The 22,526-nt window shown below is 38.6% G+C and overlaps 1 pseudogene; it reads left to right on the top strand.

The window, feature by feature from the left end:
- Nucleotides 1–12,068: 12,068 nt before the first annotated feature.
- Nucleotides 12,069–15,053, top strand: LOC118012867 (annotated as a pseudogene).
- Nucleotides 15,054–22,526: the final 7,473 nt, after the last annotated feature.

Raw genomic sequence — 22,526 nt, 5'->3', positions numbered from 1 at the left:
CAAGTGTGGTGTCCAGGCCACTGACATCACCTGGGCACTTCTTTGAAATAGAACTAATTATGGGGCACCTGGTGGCTCAGTCGTTAAGCGTCTGCCTTCGGCTCAGGTCATGATCCCAGGGTCCTGGGATCGAGCCCCGCATCGGGCTCCCTGCTCGGCAGGAAGCCTGCTTCTCCCTCTCCCACTCCCCCTGCTGTGTTCCCTCTCTCGCTGTGTCTCTGTCAAATAAATAAATAAAACCTTAAAAAAAAATAGAACGAATTGGAATCTACTCCAGATCTACTAAATCGGAAACCCTGAGATTGGGGCTCAGTGATTAGTGTTAAAAAAAAAAAAAAATTCATGTGTATCTTTGCATAAATTTTAGAACCACATCTAAGGTCCTAGAGTGGTATTGTATTTTAGTCCTATAAGTTATCTAACATGCAGGTAGTAGTAAGAACCCCTGGATGAGGTGATCTCTGAACGCAAGGGCCCTAAAATCTCATTTTAAAAGAAAAGTTGAAACTCAATAAAAGCTAGAATACACACACCTTACCTCTTGGATTTGTTTTGCTCTATGATACAGATTCCTCAAACAAAAATAAGGAAAATAATTTTCATTGAAGACTAAATAAGCTAATACATATAAAACTTTAGTGCCTGACATAGGAGCTAAATAAATGTTATTTTAATTTTTTTTAAGATTTTATTTATTTATTAGAGAATGAGAGACAGCACGAGAGGGAAGAGGGCAGAGGGAGAAGCAGACCCCCCGCCGAGCAGGGAGCCCAATGCGGGACTCGATCCCGGGACTCCAGGATCATGACCTGAGCCGAAGGCAGTCTCCCAACCAACTGAGCCACCCAGGCGCCCTATTTTAATTTTTATTTTGGTTTCTGTTGCTCAATTATATTACTTTGTAAATGTCCTCTGTAAATTCTACTATGAATAAAGCTGTAAAAACTACTTTCTAGAAAAATTCTGTTTCGTACTTTCTAATATGACTTATACTAATAACCAAAAAGTCACTTACCTGTAATGAAATATATTATTTTTCATGAATATTAACTCCTATGCAAATCAAATAACAGTAGGTCTTTGATCACTTGACTTTGGCAGACCTACATCAACATTTATTTCCTTCATAACTGATTGTGAGGAGTGTCAGGACCATTGGAATGATATTGTTCCCTGTTACGTAGGAAAGAGCAGAATTTAAGCACACTGTTGTATCTCAGTGAGCATTTCTGTAATTACCTAAATGGATTCACTTTCCTTCAGCACTGAGTCATGGATCATCTATTTCAAAATATTTTAGCTATCATCTTTTTTTTTTTTTTTTTAGGATTTTATTTATTTTTTAGAGAGCGAGCGAGAGAGAAACAGCATGAGAGGGGAGAGGGTCAGAGGGAGAAGCAGGCTCCCCACTGAGCTGGGAGCCTGATGTGGGACTCGATCCCAGGACCCTGGGATCATGACCTGAGCCGAAGGCAGACGCTTAACCATCTGAGCCACCCAGGCGCCCTAGCTATCATCTTACATTTACTTACAATATCGGTCTTTAACACAGGGCGATATGAACTCCTAGTTTAGCCAAAGACTACATTTTGATCGTTAACATTTTAATGTTTTTTTCAGTTAAGTATAGGGTTTGCTGGTCATTATTTCCTATTTTCCATGGTCTTTTAGTCTGTCATTAACCCGATGTAAACCATTTAATGCCATGGATGTTAAGTTTCTTCATCTATAATACGAATGTTTGGCTGCATCACTGTAAAACCTAAAATGTTCAATAATTTTAATGAGAAGACACCTGGCTTTTTGTTGTAAAGACGTCCACAACTAGTTTTATGACCTTTGATAAGTCATGTAACCTTCAATTCCCACATATGTAAAAGGGAGGATGAACCCGATGATCTTTGAGGTTTTTTTCAAGTCTGTGTATCTATCCACTCAGGCTCCCCATAGAAAATAGACCTTGAGAGAAAGTTACAGAATCTTATAAGCAAATAATTTTGAAAGGATGGTGGTGCATGGGAGCCAAATTTCTCACTGCTGGAGTGAGAGCTTTTAGGTAAGCAGAGAGAGAAGACTAGAATGATCTATGCATGAACTCGTGTTTAGCTCAGTGTAGATCTGGTTGGATGCACGCATATATTTGCATACATTAGTGAGTTCACACACAGTTCTTTGTTCAGGCAGTGGGGAGAGCCTGGAAGCCACCAGACTCAGTACCAGAGTGCACACTTGGTACCCAGACCTTGGTTTCTAATGCCATTCTCCAATAAAAGCAAATAAGATGCCTTGGGGAAATGGCTGGTTCTAGGATACAGGCAAGAAATATGTAACATGAGCTTGGAACATCTGATTTTTCCAGAAAGTCAGGAAGTTCTGAAAACAAAGCCCACAATCATGGGGTTGTGCCATAGGGACTCAAGAGCTTCCTGAAAGAGCTGCTGATGGCCAAATATGGAGCAATATGAACAACACAATAGAGTAATATTGGAGTGTGTAACACAAAATGTAAAATATCCTTACACCCATGCTGATATAAAGAAATGACTGAATAAATAATAGGGGGGAAAAGACAGACCTCACCTGTAGAAGAATTACCGGTAATTTATATAACTACTCCAGTCTCCAGAGGGGGAACATAGCTCCCCACTCCTGCAGTGTGGGCTGCTAGTGACTTCCCTCCAGAAAGTACTCTATGAAAAGGGCAGGAAGATCAATTTACAGTGGATAAACCTGAAAAACCCTGAGCCTAATGATCATGATCAACATCATGAAGTCATGTCGATAGTATGTACCTTTGATAAATGATGAACATGGCACATCACTGCTGTGGTCTTCCTCCGCCAAACCAGTCACCCCAATCGAACCATGGAAAAACATTTCTACAATCCCAGTTGAGGAACAATCTACAAAATACTTGACCGAGCTACTTCAAAACTGTCAAGGTCATCAAAAACAGAGTTTGGGAAGCTGTCACATCTGAAAGCCTAGGGAGACATGACAACAACTCTGCGGTATCCTGGATGGCCTGCTGTGGCAATAAAACCGCAGAACGGGCCCTGGGTACCAAAGAGGAAATCTGAATACAGCATGAACTTAAGATTAAAAGAGTATATCGGTGGGCGCCTGGGTGGCTCAGTTGGTTAAGCAACTGCCTTCGGCTCAGGTCATGATCCTGGAGTCCCTGGATCGAGTCCCGCATCAGGCTCCCTGCTCGGCAGGGAGTCTGCTTCTCCCTCTCCCACTCCCCGTTTGTGTTCCCTCTCTCGCTGTCTTTCTCTGTCAAATAAATAAATAAAATCTTTAAAAAAAAAGAGTATATCGGTATTGATTCATGAGTTACGATAAATGAACCAGAAGGTAAGATCTTAATAATAGAGAAAATGGGTGTGGAATATGTGGAAACTCTGTAATCTGCCGGCAACTTTTCAGAAAATCTAAAAATATTCCAGGGCACCTGGGTGGCTCAGTTAAGCATCTGCCTTCAGCTCAGGTCATAATCTCAGGGTCCTGGGATCGAATCCTGCATCGGGCTCCCTGCTCTGCTCTTGCTCATGTGCTCGCTCTCTCACGCTTGCTCTCTTTCTGTTAAATAAAATCTTTAAAAAATTTTCCAAAATGAAAATTTTATTAAAAGACTTTTGTATTATAAATGTAACTACTAAATCAGGATTTGTAATGTATTCAACAGTTTGCAAGATACCAAAATTTCTTCTGGATGTTTATTTTTAAATTTTTTCACAGAGACATTATTTTTGGGTATTTAAACTTCTCCCAGACTTCAAAGACAAGATATGAGTACTGTTTCAGGTACTGGCTTCAAGATATGAATGGGGGTGGCTGAAAATTACAGTTCAGTGTTTAAGAGGCTTTGTAGGTATCTTGCTAATATGTTCCTCTCAGGAAGATAAGAAAAATGAGGCAACTTCCCAGTGTGCCAAAATTGTCCCTCTAGGATTACAGAGACATTGGGAATCTGGCTTAATAAGAGATGTGTATGGGGGCGCCTGGGTGGCTCAGATGGTTAAGCATCTGCCTTTGGCTTGGGCCATGATCTCAGGGTCCTGGGATCGAGCCCCACGTCTGACTCCTGGCTCAGCGGGGAGCCTGCTTCTCCCTTTGCCTCTCCCCCTGCTCATGCTCTCTTTATCTCTCTGTCTCGAATGAATAAATAAAAAATCTAAAAAAAAAAAAAAAAGATGTGTATGGATTTTGAACACTTTCTGTAAGGATGTCTCATTTCTATTTTTAACATCACTCATGACTGTGTTATCATTCCATTTGGCTTTTATTAACCGTGTTCTCGATGCTTCCGAGGAGTGACATTGTTGAAAATTATCAACTGCAAAGATTAATGCTAAACTGTACGTAGATAATTGAGAATTAAGGAAGAATATTGTATTCTGGGGATGAGTTATTTTTTGAGATGAAAAGTAGTGACTTTGCTGGCTTGTATAAAGTAGTAGAGCACAGCTGGTTTGCTGGAATATTCCCTGTATCCTACTTTCTCTTTTCAGGTGACAGCTCTTCAGCTCACCTCCCTCTCCCAGACAGCCTGCTGACTGTCTTAGTCTCACCCCGCCCCTCACTTTCCCTACTCTCCCTCTGGGAAGCTGAAATGTCAGCTTTGACTCTGAAAAAGATTGATTCACTGTAGGGTGTTCATTTCTCCTTTACACCATTCTTCACTATATTGTTTAGATGTGCATATGCAATTATATTAACACAACTATAAGGAAGGTATGTGATCCTTATTGTTAGTTGCCTTCTTTAATAATCCAGTTAAGACCTCTCCCAGAATTATTCAGAGAGGGGACTGGTTACCTCTGATGATTTGATTCCCCTACCTGCCCTCTATCTACTAAAAACAACAACAAAGCAGGATAACTTGCAAATTTCCAATGGCTCAGTTCCAAATGATGAGGAGACATTAAAGTTCAATCCATTCCTACAAATTACGTGGCACTGCTCTGCCTAATAGATTGGTGAAGTTTAGGGAACTGGTCAATATTACTGCAAAAATCAAGTGTACCAGAATTTATGGTAGAGAAAACTTCCATTTCTTTAATTTTATAGTAAAAGTATGGTTTCTGGCTGTGGACTTTTGATAACAAATATTAGGTTCCCCATTAATATCTATTCGGTTTCTAATGAAGAGTCTTTGCAGGGTGCTTGGGTGGCTCAGTCTGTTAAGCGTCTGCCTTCAGATCAGGTCATGATCTCAGTGTCCTGGGATGGAGCCCCATGTTGGGCTCCCTGTTCGGCGGGAGCCTACTTCTCCCTCTGTCTCTGCCTCTCCCCGCTCCCCTTGCTTGTGCTGTCTTTCTCTCTCTTTCTGTCAAATAAGATTTTTTAAAAAGTCTTTGTGATTGTACATATAGAATAACATTCAGGATTTAAATTCTTATTGTTGACCTGACAGAATTTCAAAACTTGAATTTTGTTTGAAAATCCTGTGAGACCTCTCCTTCCAGGTGGATAGAAGGTCATCTTATCTGGGATCTCAGTGGAGCCTAGAACAAGTGAAGCCATCAGTTAGCCTGCACATAGGAATGTCCAAGGAAAAGTCACAGCGGGGGGCGCCCATGGGAAGGGGTCAAGGGAAGAGTAATAGTGATGAAAATTAAGTCCAGAAATGAAGATCAACTGTTAGAAAAGGATCAGTTTCCAGGAGTTATTAGACCTCTGAGTAGAATCCAGTGGAGAAATGTGGCTGAAAAGGGATGTTATACATAAGGCGGGGGAGTGACAATTTATAGGAATTATGCATTGCTAGAGAGACTGGTATTTGAGCTGTTGTGTGTATCAGGAGCATCAGGATAAAATCCTCCTGCTCAAATTACAGAAGACAGGAAGAAACCAGTGTCCACAGAAGCTCTCTGTTGCACAGAGCACTCTGCTTAAGGAAGCAGATGTGGGTCTCGGACATACAAGCAGGCTGTGCATTCAGGAATAAAATACTGGAGCCAACACATTGTAAATGATAGCCAGAAGTGATGTGAGAAAGAAGACCTATTTAGTTGCGGTTAGAAAAGGAATATGATGCAAGCATAGGCCCTAGTTAAACAGCCAAGACTTCACATCTGAAAACACTTTTTTTTTAAGATTTTATTTATTTATTTGAGAGAGAGAGAGAGCACATGAGAGGGGGGAAGGTCAGAGGGAGAAGCAGACTCCCTACCGAGCAGGGAGCCTGATGCAGGACTCGATCCAGGGACTCCAGGATCATGACCTGAGCCGAAGGCAGTCGCTTAAGCAACTGAACCACCCAGGCACCCTGAAAACTCTTTTTATTAAGGAAAACATCAAGTTGTAGTCTATGAAGTTCTAGATTCCCACAATTGGTTCCTCAGTAAATGTGACAAAGTTATAAAGGCAGATGTGAAATTATTCTGTTTTATAAAACACAGCAAACCTTAAAGAATCAAATACAAAACATTTGTTGCTTTTGTTTGGGTTTCTTTTTTTCCCTGTTTGGAAATTTGATGAATAGATTGCCAATGCTTTTTATAGATACTGTGCCATAATCAGAATGCTTTCAAACAAGAGAGGTCAGTAGAAGACTCTATGATTTGTGTCAGCTGCATATATTTATAAAGAGTCCTTCAGCTATCATGGAATGATGTAGGTTAAAATCAAACTAGCCAGCTATGTCTTATATCACAGTTGACAGCTAAGGGATATGTTGTTACTGTATTCCTATATGTCAAGAATTCCCAGACTTGTTTAATAGTGGAATTTTCCCATTCAAAGCATTTGTGTAGCTGCAATGTATAAAATAGATAAAAGCTGAATGCTTTGATTAAAGCTGGTGAGGGTGAAAGGTAGAATTTTGACCACTTTGCCTCCCCATCGGACTCTGCAGTGGTACCAAGTAACTCTGGGGGATTCTGGGGTTCTCTGGAATGTAACTACACAGCTCCAGCTCCCAAGATACTGCATTTGGGTATTACAGTTATTTTGTTGCATATCATTTGGAAGCCTTTGGGAAATCATTGAATTTCTCCACACCCCACTAATTTTAGAGAGAAATAATGGCACGTGGTAAAAATGCAAAACTAAATAAATAGGAAAAATTATATAAAAAATGAGGCTGCTACCCATATTATTTTCCTGTTGTATTTCCCAGATATATTGTTTCTTACAAATCTTTCCAAAAATATTCCATGCACATGCCTGCGCACATATGTGCATATACACACCCATGCCCCTTTTTAATATGAATGAGAAAGTAAAAAGCATACTGACTTGCACTTTGCTTTATGTACCTAAGAATAAATATTAGAGTTCTCTCTGTATTTGGTATATACTTATATTTATTAAACATTGAATAAAATTTCAATATTTGAATGTTAATATTTTACCAGTCATTAACAGACTGTCCATTTTTAGACTAAAGTATTTATTACAGTGATTGAATGACCATCTTTACAGATATATTTGCAAATGTGTGCAAACAGTTATGTAGGGTGGAGTCCTAGAGGTGTATGCTGGAGAGTTATTGCAGAAATGCCCGCCAACGAGCTGTGGAGACCCAAATCCACGGTGACATGAGCGGGATGGTACCTCTATCTCCACCAGCACATGCCAGGTCATCAAATCTATTTTATCTCTGTCAGAGATCTGAAAACACTGCATCATTTTTTATTTTAAGTTGCATTCTCTAATAGCTAGTGTACTGAGAGTGTTTTCCTATATTTCAAAGCCATTTCATTAATTTTTTCCTATAAACTGCCTGTTCATATCAGTATCCCAATTTCTAATGAATTTGTAAGAACCTTTCTAATATTAAGGAAACTACCCCTTTTTATATGGTTTAGAAAAAAAAAAGTCCCATGTTTTCTTGCTTTTTAAATTGTATTTATGAGTTTGCATTTAACATTTTCTTTTATAGTTTCTGGTTTTGATGTAAAAACTAATTGTGAGTTCTTGTTAATGTCAGACGTTTTTTATATGTTATCTAGTGGCACAGATAAAATGAACCATTGAATTTTCCTTTGTGTCTAGGAAAACAGTACATACCTTCAGTAGTAGTGTTTTTTCCCTTTCAGCAATGAGAGATATATAGTCTTTTATTTTTTGTTCCTAATTCATGGCTGTTGCAAGTTTCATGGTTGAGTTTAATAGTCAAATTTGTGTTTGCTGTCATTTTTAGTATATTTTATCCTCCATTTTACAATACACTTCTCACTATGGATCAGAGCTTATCAGGTAACTTGAAAATAATGCTATTTTGGGGCACCTGGGTGGCTCAGACGGTTAGGTGTCTGCCTTCGACTTAGGTCGTGATCTCAGGGTCCTGGGATCAAGCCCCAGATAGGGCTCCTGGCTCAGCGGGGAGCCTGCTTCTCCCTCTCCCTCTGCTTCTCCCCCTGCTCATGCTCTCTCTCTCTGTATCTCTGTGTCTCAAATGAATAAATAAAATCTTTAAAAAAATGATTTTAATAAAAAGAAAATGCTATTTTATGTGTTTGTGTAGATTTAGATCTGTATGTAGGAGACAGAGTGTGTGTGTGTGTGTGTGTGTGAGTCAGTGGGGGGAGGAAGGGGGGCAGAGAATCTGTCCCAAACAGCCATGAAGTTATTAACTGAGACAGAAATTTTAGGAATTTTGTCTTTCTTGTACTTAGAAGAATGTGTGTCCTAGTTATCTATTTCTACATAATAAACTGCCACAAGCTAACAGTATGTGATCGTTTATGATTTGGGGAGTCGGTGGGTGGAAGTAGGCTGTTGTCTGTGTGGTCCCTTGTGTACATGGTGCTGAAGCTGTCACCCTCAAAGCTTCATGGACCCCTGTCACTTGGATTGAGATGGTTGGACTGACGGGAACGATCCTGTCTCTCCATGTGACCTCTTCAGGTGACTAACTTGACCTTCTCCCCAGCCTGATAATCTCAGAAAAGTTGGATTTCTTACATGGTGGCTTAGAATTCCAAAAAAACCTAAAAGAGAAAACCTAGACCTCGGTTCTCAATGAAAGGACCATCAAAGGATTGGGGACCATCTTTAATCTCAGATGCAATGTAATTAGGTATTACTTTTCTTTTTTAAGATTTTATTTATTTATTTGAGAGAGAGACAGCCAAAGAGGGAACCCAAGCAGGGGGAGTGGGAGAGGGAGAAGCAGGGAGCCCGATGTGGGGCTCGATCCCAGGACCCTGGGATCATGACCTGAGCCGAAGGCAGACGCTTAACGACTGAGCCACCCAGGCGCCCCTAAGTGGGTATTACTTTGGATGTTACTTAAGACCCCCCCCACACACACATACACCCTGTGCTACACTGCACTGAATATAACTCTCTGTGTGCTCTAAAGGCATTTCATACCCCTTACTCCATCTCCTCACAACAGTACTGGGTGGCTATTATAATCCCCCCACCTTTTTTCTTTTTCTTTTTTCTTTTTTTTTTTTTTTTTTACATATTTGGAAATAGAATAATTTGTCTTAGGTTAGATTGCTTAATCTAGTGATGTAAGAACTTCTCATCCTGGAAATTGCTGGGATGGTGTGATTATTTGAGGAGGGGAATGGGCAGGGAATGTACCTAAATGCTTATAGATTCATAGAATCGTAGAAATGTTGAGTATGGTAGAAATTGATGGATTATTTCAACCTCATTTTTTCATGATAAAGAAATGGGTTTCCAGGAAAATTATACCTGCAGTGCTGCAAAGATTAGCGGCTGCAGTCGGACAGACAAGACTCGCAGTCCTGGCTCTGTTCTTTCTCGCTGTGAGCCTCTGAACACAGGCAGCTTCTGTTTCTCTGCCTACTGCAGCATAAAAACCTGCCCTAAAGCTTAGAGGCTTCAAACAACAAAGGTTTATTATGTCTATGGACTGTGTGGGTTACCTGGGAGGTTTCTCTGCCAATCTCACTTAAATTTGCTCAGAAACTGCTTGTTTGCCTGAGCCTGAGCTCAGCTGGGACAGCTGAATTGTCTGGAATCTTCCTGCAAGTGGTCTTCTGTTGCGAGCTTCCTCACTGCATGGCACCCTCAGGGTCCCCAGAGCACAAAGATAGAAGCTGCATTCTTGTTGAAATGAGGCCCTGGGACTCCCCATGATGTTACTTCTCCCACCATCTACTAATGAAACCGCAGGTTAAGGTGGGCAACATAGGCTCCACTTCTTGATGGCAGGAGCTGCAAATATGTTGTAGCCATACTGCATCTACAGCAGCCTCTGAATAAACCCCAAAGTGTCATAACAAAAATATAATAGATATAAAATGTCTAACGCGGTACTTAGATTTTAAGTATGTTTTCAACAAATAACTTTTGCTGTTTGGGGCAAGATAATTTTTTGTTTGTTTGTTTGTTTTTTTGAGGACTTCTTGACCAATTATTGACAAATTCCATCTGTAATCAGGTTCTGTGACACACAGTAGTATTCAGACAGTGGCTCTGGTTGATTTTCTGTCTAGCAGATACCCCCCACCTCACATAAATACATATTCGTTGATTTCCCCTCACTTCTAGAATGTGATCTTCAAGAGATGAGCAACTTTGTATGCTTGCTTTCCTTCTGGAACCGGGGCGGGGGTGGGGGGACAAGGTAACAAGTGTTTGATACGTGTTGGGTGAATGGGTGCAGGAATGAATGATTCCCACCTGTTGCAAAACCCATACCATATTAACCAAGAGTGGCAGGAGCAAATGAGCATGGCTGACATGGGTTTTCTTGTAAGGCTGAATTAAAACTTGTTTAAACTCAGTAGCTTTCTGAATATTTGGTTTTCTTTTGTTGACATTTATATTTCAGAGAGCCCTCCCCACACCCAAGGGAAAAAAAAAAAGGCACCTACTGAGCAACTCATCTTTCCTTTATGAGTATTTTAAGCATTCCTGAAATAAGTCAAATGCATCATAACCTCCAATAGCTTTCTTTTTTTAAGCATAGTGGGGTTTTTTTGTTGTTTTTTGTGGGGGTTTTTTTAGCTCTTAGCTCACTGTCAGAGAACTTGTATTATGTTCAAGAAACCCCACCAATCCTAATAGGCCTTCTAAGGTTCCTCTGAAAAACTGTAATGACTGTTTTCTCTTTACATACTTGTTTAAGGAGTCGGATTTGGAGTCATTGTTTAAGAGCATCTATGAATAATGATACCTCATTATAAAGGGCTTTTTGTGTGTGGTGCAGTTAGTATAGAAGCAGGGAGGATTACTGTGTTTGAAATTCAAAGTTAAAACCTAAGAGGCTTCACAATCACCTAAGATTATTATTTTAAAAAGTCATTCTCAGTGGAAAATACTAAAGTCCCTCTCTTTAGATGGGTCAAAATGTCTTAACACAGGATATGAGATTTCAAGACAAATATTGTATGAATACCCATTTAATCTCACTTTTATTAATTTAGCTGATACAAGTGAAGATAATTGATCTCAGTAAGCATTAAAACTTTTAATGTTAATTAGGCCTTTTAATTAACAAATATTAAACCTTTTTAAAGGAAAGAACACAATGTAAATATATGCTTTTTTTCATGTATTTTTTTCCCTAAAGAGTCTGCAGGTTCTTTGAAAGTAAAAAAGGTCTTTAAAGACTGCTTCTCTACTATACTTATTATCCTAAAAACAGTCTTTTTCCCATTTATAAATGTAATTATCTCACGTGATTTGAAAATAGAACAATGAGGAAAATCGAGCCAATAGAATCCTGTGCATTCTTCAGGCAGAACTGATGAGGCTCAGAGAATTTCCATCACACATGCAAGTTGCACAGTTGGTGTGTGGCTGAACAAAGACTAGAATCTGGGTGGTCTGCCTTCTCCATGGGCTCTCCTTCCAACACTCATAATCTGAGACTTCATAAAATCTCCACAATAACCCTATAAAGTAGGGGCTATTAGCCTCATTTCTCAGATGGCAAGACTGAGGTTAAAAGGGGACGAATAGCTTGCCCTAAGGTCCTAGAGCTGACCAGTGGCAGAGTGGGCAATTGAACCCAAGTTTGTCTGCATCTGTGATAAATGAGCTTTCCATCATGCTCCTTAACCTTCCTTGGTATGTTACATGGACACTCACTTCCATTAGTGTTTTCAGAAGCTTACCAATACCATTATTGCATGAAGATTAAGGGCTTGAGCAGGTACGGAGTTGTGTATGTACTGTCTATATATCACCCTTCCCCTTCCAATTAGCCATCTCCCTCTCTCTTTCCTGCTTTTGTGGTTTTGTTTTTAAAAATTCTTAACCTCTGTACTAACTGGTACCAAATGGAAGATATTGATGTGCTATGGTGTCATTTGCTCCTTCCCAAGTTCAGGGTGCTCACATTTTTATTCTGAATGAAATTATCTCATTGAGTTTTCAAACCCCAAAAAGTAGAAAGCCTAGGACAGTGTGAGAATTCACCACTGGGATCAAGGACTTTAAAATGATTTGTGACTGTTCTTCAAACAGGGCAGAGGGGGTTAGGAATTGTTCCCTGTAAGGATGATGCTGATTTTCATCTTTTCTAAAATCTTGCCAGAATTGAAGCTATATTCATTCTTCACAAGCCAAAATACCTTTGTCATATATATATGGGTGCTAAGATTTTTTTTTTTTTTAATCATCTTTCTGAGAGCTTATTTGGCCAAGAATTAGAAATAGACTACATTTGTGAATAAGTGGCTATTGGTTCCAGTTACTCAGTTCGGATTCATTAAAGACAGAATGAAATAGAGTGCCCCATAGTTCCGTTCTGGGGGCCATGGATTGAATTAGCATAGAGATCAAAATAACTGTTTTCCTTTCAGCTAGAGAATCTAGTTCTTAGATTCTTCTCCATCCACACTCCTTGTTCTATTAAGTGGTTAAATATATATCATTTTAATTATACTGGGATTAATAATTCCAGTGTCAACACATTAATTCTCTGACATTGAATTAGAAATAAGATGAAATTTGTTAAGAGCTTTTAGTCTAAGAATGCATCTGAAGGATGGTTAGGGCTCAAGGTCATGGACCTTAAGGGGAATGACTAGGGCACCTCATGTCCCAAAAACTCATGTTTAATTTAAATCATTACATAGTTATCAAATATGGACCTTTAAATAGTTTAATTGAAAATACTTATATTAAAAAATAAGGTCATTTGGGTTTAGGAAAATGCGATGTTAGAAAAAAAAAATGCTTATAAGCTGTGAAATATAGCCTAAACCTTTCTTGAGTCACTATATTTTACATACGATATTATTTGCCTACCCATTCACTTTCTGTAAATGTACAGAATTTTTCTTCTATCTTGTAATTCTTTGACTCACTGAGCTTTATCATAAGAGCATGTGTTACAAATTTCCTACATTAAAGGTGATTTTCACTTAGGATTTCAGGTAGTTGTTAAGTCTATGAACACGTATCCTTTACAGATGTCTGTGATCCACAGTGGGTATACCACGTGACCACTCTGAAGAAGAGATTCCCAAATCTGATCTGTTTCAAATCTTAATTCCATTTACTTTTTAACAAAATATCACAAAACTGTTTGTACCCCTGGAGGTTGGAATAATCAAATAGGGAAAACCAGCTCCCAGAGCATCTTCCGGCAGGAGAGTGCTGCTCCTCATCGTGGGGGACCATTCATCTCTTTAGAAAACCACAAAGGGGGCGCCTGGGTGGCTCAGTTGGTTAAGCGACTGCCTTCGGCTCAGGTCATGATCCTGGAGTCCCGGGATCGAGTCCCGCATCGGGCTCCCTGCTCGGCGGGGAGTCTGCTTCTCCCTCTGACCCTCCCCCCTCTCATGTGCTCTCTCTCTCAGTCTCTCTCTCTCAAATAAATAAATAAAATCTTAAAAAAAAAAAAAAAAGAAAACCACAAAGATCTTTTTTTTTTGGCAAGTTATGACAGAGGTTTAGACGTGTAGCAGCTGAGTGGGAGTCCTGGGACATCTTGCTCTTTGGTGCAGTAAACCTTACACGTACTGACATCCTGCTGATGTGATGTCGTTCTGGTAACGGTGGAGCTTTCCCTGCCGATACCTACTTGACTGTTTGATCTTTTTGATGCATGCTTGATAAGTTCCTGGGTGATGAGGAGGAAACCGAGACCAGTCTATTCATTTGGATTTGAAAGATTAGAGGTCTTGGCCGTCTTTGCCCCCATGGGAGCTCTCTTTATGTTAAAAGAAAGAACACTTTTTGGAGTCGCATGAGATACACATGGGAAGATTATTAGTTGGTACTTTCGTGGCTCTTTGTTTAAGTTGCTCACGATGCTTTCTATTTGAAATCAACCTCTTGCTTCTGTCTCTGAAGCTGCTAGTATGAGTTGGCTTTGAGAGTGTGCTGTGGTTCTTATTTGAAGCTTGTGTAGAATTCTTCTAGGACTTAGCAGTATCTTCTTTCCCTGAATGATCTTGTGGGAGCATCTGCTCTTTGTATTACATATATGCTAATTGAAATGAATAATTATTTTGCTGTAGACACTCCCTCTGCCATAGCTCTGACGATGTTTGGCACTCCGTATCCAGTGAGTGTGTCCAGTGGCCAAGTGTCCCACCAGACACCACCCCAAGTTACTGGTCAGTTGGACAAAGTTATCAGAGAGGGATCTACTGTGGATGGAGTTTTAGAAGTTCAAAATGAGCATTTTGGGGCCCTAAGTTTTGGCTCATTGGCTGGATCAGAGCATAAAAGAATTTGATGAGATGCAAACAAACACAAGGTTCTTGCTCAGGTGACCAACAGGCTATACACTCTAATGTCTACTTCGTTCAAATTCTCAGGGATGGTTGGATTATACCTATTGCAGCCAATGTCCTACACTTTTCAGATCGTCACCTAATTCCAGTGCCTCCTTTAAAGGATGCTAATGATTCAAACCTTATCACATTTACTCCATCTAGACCTAGTAGTCCACTTCCAGAATGTTCATTTAATACCCCTGGGAAAAACATGAGCCCTGTTATTCTGCTAAACACCCAAGACTTTATGGTTTGGGTCTTAATCATGGACAGACATCTTATAGTAGCAAGCATAATCAAGAACTTGGAGTAGCAGGATTCAGGACTGGTTTTAAAATTTGCCAAGTAGATCTTGGCAATAGAATTGGACAGCCAAGACCATGATGTCCTATAATTTAATTATTTTTATGAGAAATATAGACTCCTTGACTTGCAATTTATTTAGTAATCCAACTGTGCATTGACTGTTCAATCATTTACTCAAAATGTTAGAGAATAGTAGGTTTGTTCACATTACACGAAACCGATAAAACTATATTTCTGTGAAATGTATTTGGGGCTCTGAGAACTTTCTAAATGTTATAGGGTTTAAATAGGCTTCCCTTAGAGTGTTTCTTTAAATTTGAATTTTGCTGTTTTGGGTTTTGTAGTTGACTGCAGTGCAAAAGATGTTTTCTAGATAAGAGAACCACTTGATGGAGCACATCTATTACATTATAAAAAATATAATTTCTTCAGTGAAATTTATAAACATGCTTCTTGAATAATAGTTTAGGAAAGGGAAAAAATGTTCATTCTAAAAGCAAAAGTCTCTTTTATATCTTTTCCAAACTTAATTGCTACATTTTTCTTTGAGGTCCTCTGGATTTATGTCCTGCAAAAGAAAAGCAAAAAAAAAATTATCTGAAATTTTAGAACATATTCTATTATCTAGCATAATTTAAAACTTTTAATCAGTTTTTTGTATTTTTTCTCATTAAAATATTTCAATACATGTATAAATAATCTGTGGTTCTCAAAGTGTTTTATTTTGGTTAAATGAATACCAAATCCTTTGGTAATGTGCAATGAAGGAATTCCAGTTTTCTGTCTTCTATTTAATCAAATACTGACATAATTTTTAAAAATAATAAAAAACATGAATATTGATATAATGATGGAATTATCTTTTTTGTCACCTTTTCATTGGTTGACTTCTGAATCTTTATATTAACAAAATATCAAATATATATGGAATTCCATGCATAACACAGGATTTGATATCTTTTTAAGTTACATAAAAAGTTTGACTTTATATTGTATAATTTTACCAAAACATAATAGACCTTAGATTGTAGAATACAGTATTGTTAGCTCTGTAACAGACAATTTCTAACTTATTTGGTTTTGCTTTGTCAAAATCATAAATTGTTAACTGTGATGAAGTGTGAGAATCATGTGGATTATTTTATTTTTTTATTTTGATTATTTTCTAAATGCAAATGTTAAAAACTTGCCAATATGGCCAGTATTATTACAAAAAGTGTCACAAGAAGTGGTCACAAATTAAAAAATAAGTTGGAATATTTTCTTAGGTAGCTTTGTTCAACTAGATAAAACTAGAGAAAACAAGAAAGGACTAAGAGGAGAAAGGAAAGCAGAGGGGGAAGAGTTATTTATTTACTTCTTACCAAAAAAATAGATAATTCAAGTCAAATTCATTGGTTATTAATGATTTGTTTCTTCATCAGAATATGGGTGTTTAAGATTTCGACTATAATCAACCATAAGTTGAGTGTTCTCATTTGAGATAGTTACAACTTGAGTATTTCATAGCCTTCCTTTGAGGTTAAATTTTATTTTATTTTTAAAGATTTATTTTTGAGAGAGAGAGTGCACATGTGCATGAGTGGGGAGAGGGGCAGAGGAAGAGGGGAAGAGAATCTCAAGCTGACTCCCTCCTGAGCACGGAGCGTGACATGGACCCAATCCCATAACCCCGAGATCATGACCTGAGCTGAAACCAAGAGTCACACTCCACCCAGGCGCCCGTGAGGTTAAATTTTAAAATATAAATGTATTAAATTTTTACAAAAGTAAACTATAAACAATTTCTCAAATCCTAGTATGGTTTGATAGTAGTATGAAATGTTATGAGTCCGAGTTTAAACTTTTGGAACATAGTTTTCTTCAAAATCAGAAGAGTTTCAGATCTTCTCAAAATCTTGCCAGCACGCCCAAAGGACATAGTTGGTGAGTAGAACAATAAAGTCCAAGACTGACCTCGATTTCCTCCCACAGGCTTTTACTTGCAAGAGATGTAAACAAGTCAGTGGATTATCATTTGACACTTTATTACCTATTAAGGAACCCTTTTATCTATACAATGCACTGGGAATCTGAAACATTCTGTATTCTTAATGCTTTTTTATATAATAACGGATCCTTGTATTCTGTTACATATGCTGTTATCTCATATGGTTAAAACATAATTGTGTATACTCTAGGATGTGCTTTTATGTGCTATTTCAAACATGTTCACTCCACAGTTACCTATGGACATAACTGGTTTCTCCATTATTAGAGGGAATGACGTGGGCTCTAGTTCTCTTCAGCCCAATCAGGTATCTTTTCAAGGATAATACATAGTTCAGGGCAGCAGGAGATGGGGATGAAAGCACACTGATGTAAATGTGTGTGAGCATCACAGAGATTTAAGCAGCTGCTTCAGAGCCTAAGGACAACCTATGAAAATCTGGGGAGCTCCCGTTCTTCTGCAGAGCAGACTCTAGCTCGCTGTACCATGGGAACTTATTCCCTAGTCAGGACCCTCCACAGTGACAGGACAAAGCTCCCACAGAGGGATTCATGGCCACAGACTGACTTTCCTACAAGTCTCCAGAAACTTAGCATCTTAAACGACACCGATTTGTTACCTTAGAGTTCTATAGGAGATAATCCGATGCAAGTCTCATGGGGCTAATAACTGGGCTCTGTACTTTTTGGAGACTCTAGCTGGGAATCTGTTCCCTTCCTCTGTCTTCAAAGCCAGCAGTGGTGGGTAGAGTCCTTCTCAAGCTGCGTTACTTGGGCCCCTTCTCTGTTTTCCTCTTCCACTTGTCAGGACCCCCATAATTGTTTTGGGCCCATCAGGACAATCCAGGATAATCTCTCTGTGTTAAGGTCTGCTGATTCTCTTTTTTCCTGTAATGTACTTCCAGGTTCCTATGGAGACTATTATTCTGCTCACCTTTATTATTAATCATCTGGCTTGCAGTATCAGAGTGCTCTTTAAACTGTGGCCTAAAACCAATTTGTTCAGATACTTCTTAATTTATTTCCCTATGTATTTTAGTGTTATTTTTATCTGTTACTGGCCACTGAATATTTGGACAACTGCAACATCATCACTCACTCTATAATTCTTCCTTCCTACTACATCCATACCATGCCCGTCATTTCATGAGAAGTTGATAAATTGAGGGTAATAGACAATACCACACTATTTTGAATACTATAGCTTTGTAGTATATCTTGAAATCTGGGATTGTGATGCCTCCAGCTTTTTCTTTCTCAAGATTGTTTTTGCTTTTTGGGGTCTTTTGTAATTCCCTACCAATTTTAGTATTCTAGTTCTGTGCAAATGCTGTTGGTATTAATAGGGATTGCACTGGATGTGTAGATTGCTTTGGGTGTTGTATTATTTTCCCCTTTCTTCTGTAGTAAACTCATTAGTGATGTTACACACATGGGGACTAGCCTTTCAGAAAGCCAAGCTACACACCCTGTTTTCAAACAGTTAAGAACTGTGCATGTGGGGATAAGTATAGTATTTTAGGGTATAGATTTTGGAGCTATACTATGTAGGTTTGACCAATTGTTCTAATACTTATTTAGCTGTACAGCCTTGAGCAAATTACTTAATTTATCCCTGTGTTAATGTGCTCATCATATGTGAAGCAGTGCTGGTCAGTAAGTAGGTGGTTAGGCCTCATTTGGCCAAGTTCATGGATTGCAGTTCTTCTACTGATGCTTCATCCGTTCACTCAGTGCTGTCTAACGCTGTGGGATTGATGAATGCCTAAGTGTTTTGTTCTGGAAACAAAGGGTTACAGATCTTCTTTCGTTCCCTTCCTAAAATATTTCTAATTTTGTGTTGACTTTTAGGCTGTCCTAGTTTAGTTTTTAATTATCATGATCATTAATATTACTAGTTTTCCCTAATTAAAACCTTATACTTTATTATTATTTTTTAAAAAGATTTATTTTAGAGAATGCAAGCAGGGGAGGGGCAGAGGGAAGCAGACTCCCCACCGAGGAGGGAGCCCCATGTGATGCCGGACTCGATATCACCACCCTGATATCAGGACCTCAGCTGAAATCAAGTCAAATGCTTAACTGACTGTGCCACCCAAGTACCCCTAAAATGTTATACTTTAATATAAAAAGTATAATTTATAAATATACTTGATAAGCCAGTTATTTTGCCACAATGTTCATATCAGGTAACAAAATCTTAAAACATGGCTAAATAAGGGGCGCCTGGGTGGCTCAGTCATTAAGTGTCTGCCTTTGGCTCAGGTCATGATCCCAGCGTCCTGGGATCGGGCCCCACATTGGGCTCTCTGCTCCGTGGGAAGCCTGCTTCTCCCTCTCCCATTCCCCCTGCTTGTGTTCCCTCTCTCGCTGTGTCTCTCTGTCAAATAAATAAATAAAATCTTTAAAAAAAAATGGCTAAATAAAAAAATATGTTAACATTTTTACTAACGATTAGGTTTAGAAGACTTAATTCAAAATTGTTAGCTACATAAAGAGGAGGTAGAAGTTATATACTAGGCCTCGTTGCTATCATTCAGTTCCTTTTCTGAAACCGGTACTTCGGCCTCTGAGCCTTTACCAAAAATGGGAAAAAAATCAGTCCGTGAGAAGTTAAGCATATCCCTTTAACTCTTTTTGCTACATCAAGTAGAGTTTCAAATGTGTAGCTTCCTTTAAAGAGAGATTTATTCCTGTTTCACAGCATGCACAAAACAAAGTCTGAGAATAACATTGAATTGCAATACTGATCTCTTTCTTTTGAATTCCCAGGGCAGTTCATCATTCTCCCTTCTGATAGTTGCTTATGTATTTGTCTCCTATCCAAGTATATTATGTAAGCGGCTTGAAGACAGGTTTCCTTTTGAAAACCTCTGCCATAGCTAGCATAGTGTCTTAAATAGTAGATGCTCAGAAAGGATGCTAAAATAAAAGCATAGAAGAATAGTGATTAGTCATACTAAACAAGGTTAGCCCAAGGTAAACCAAGTTGTACTGACCCCCAAGGGCTCAGTGTAATGCTTTAATAGAAACGTGAGGAATGCCTTGTTCTATACAGTCTTCTATGGAAAACTGGAAACATAGCAATAGTAAGCTATTTTGCCTAGAAAAGTTTATGCAAACCCACATGATCCTGTTTTAAATATAAACATCAAGGAGACGTGTTTTCCTTTCCAGATTACAAATTAGTGAATAACTTATTTTAACATGTTAGAATTTGAAATACAGTCCTCCTCTCTTCTTCTGTAGAGACAACGCAAGGTAGAAAATAACATCCTTATAACCTATAGCGAAGAAAATGACTGTAGAATAATGCTTCCCTCCCTTTGTTGTAACAAAATTGCCTTGAGAATGTGACGTCCCAAGTCTGGGGTATCTGTGACCGTATTTCCAGGCTGTCCTTTGAAATGAAGGAAAACTTACTACAAGGTTAAGAGCCAAGAAGCGCTTTATAGCTGTGACACCATTACCTGTATATGAGCTAAATGTTCTTACTGGTGGTGCTTCGTCATCATTTAAACACTTAAATGCCTTGCTTACTATTGAGAAAATGCGTTCTTTTAAAATTGGCTAAGTACCTAACTTTGTTTTTTAAGATAGGTGAATAATCTTAGGCCAAGAAACAGATATTTAACTTTGTTGCTTATAACTTTCTACTATTGATATCCCATCAAATAAAGCATTAATACTTTATTTTGACCTACTTAGTAAATCTGAAGCCACTAATGTGGATGAATAACCTAAATGAAACATTTAACCCATTTTTAGACAGGTCCTATATTTTTCAGTGTTATTTCAAATTTTATTTGAAGCATTAATTAATAGATACATTGTCTCCCCGAGAACAAGAGTGAAATCCAATTTGGAATCTTGAGCCTGTAGGAAAGTTTAGTTGAGAAAAAGTCAACAAAATTAAAATATTAATTACTAAAAGGTCATGCAGGAATATTACATACCTTCTTCTCTGAGTAATCAAAGCTAAAATTGGGAGTCTGGCAAACAGAAGCAGAACATGATTCAGATGAAACCCTCCTGCTCCTTGCTGAAAGGAAGCATTGCTTTAAAAACCAAGGGCAAAGAGATAAGCTTAAACAGAAGCCAGAAATCACCATCTTCCATAAATGGTGGGTCTTGTGATGAGACCTGAGAAACCAAGGGCAAGAATTCTTCTGAGGTCCAATTTTCTCATAGGTGCATGGCTCCACGTCCTGCAGGTCCTGTGGGATAATGTACCTATCATTTATCTAATTAAACACTGGGTTTACCTGTAAGAAGTAGAGGATTAAAGACTGATTTTTCCACATAGTATTTGGTTTTCTGTAGAGTTCTATACATTATCGGATGTAATTTTGAGCAAAGCTTCTAGATGAAGGGCAGCAAAGATGAAAATTTCAAATATGAGGAAATAATTATCATCTATAAACTGTTATCATTTTTAATAACCGCTTAAGGAATATAAGTGGGTGTCAGAGCCATGATCTCAATTTGATAAATATGGCCCTAAAATGTTACATTGCTTCTTAATAGGTATAGCCCTCTACTTAAAGCTTCTTTTTTAAAAACTGCTATCGCCATGTTACTTTTGAACGTTACCTACTTTTCTTAGTTGCATGTCTAGGACTGTAGTTTTAAAAAATCAAAGTGTCTATTCCTATTTTATGATCATTAAATTTCCTTTTCATTAATTTGAGTGTCTTTTTCAAGGGCAAATGTAAATGTCAGGTATGTTAATGAGCTGGGAAAAAAAAAAAAAATCACCAAGCTGATTAAGCAAATGGACATCACCAGGGATCTCGGGAGGGCTAAAAGGAGAATTTTTTATTTTGGCTGAGGCAGGGGACCAAGCCCAGGTACTTTCAACTACCGGATGCAGGCAGAATAAAACTGATTTGGAGTCTCAGAAAGCAGACTAGACAGGACCTTCTCTTCTCTGCATTTAAAGAGGTGAAAGAATGAGATGTTAGCTTTTGTGACAACAGTTTCCACTACCGAAGTTGTTAATCTTAGAATGCCTCACTTAGGAATCTCCTTAAACATCACTTCCATACCATCTATATTTTATTCTTCCTTAATGAGATTTGGCACCTTTCAAGCACACTCACTGGAAAAACAGCCACATATTCAACACTTTTTGGCATAGGGAAATTGAAACCATGAGTTCTTAGCACTTTCTGTGGCAAACTCAAAATTTGAATTGACACCAAAGTCAATAACCAGAAGAAGTGATTTGCCTGCTTTAAATGACCTCTGCATGGCCAACACAACCCGTATGGGGTGATGAGTATGGGGACGTGGTCAAACAGGACATGCAGGAGACAATAGAAAATCATTACCTGGTACGTGGAGTCCAGCCTTTGTACCGATTTTGACATGGTTCCTCGTAGTGATTAAGTAGAACTTCACAGAGCGCCCCTTCTAGGATAAATTTATATTTGGGGTCAGATTAGTTCTCACTCCATTTATTCATTTGTGGTTCTGAAGTAAGCTTATCCAGAGTTGTGGGATGCTGGTGAGGTGCCATGCCCTGGCCACCGGCCTCCGTCCCCACTTCCTCAGTGACAG

Source organism: Mirounga leonina, unplaced genomic scaffold (genome assembly GCF_011800145.1).
Source record: "Mirounga leonina isolate KUSES-001 unplaced genomic scaffold, KU_Mleo_1.0 Mir_152, whole genome shotgun sequence".
Classification (NCBI taxonomy): domain Eukaryota; kingdom Metazoa; phylum Chordata; class Mammalia; order Carnivora; family Phocidae; genus Mirounga; species Mirounga leonina.
This window is presented reverse-complemented; position numbering and strand designations above follow the sequence as displayed.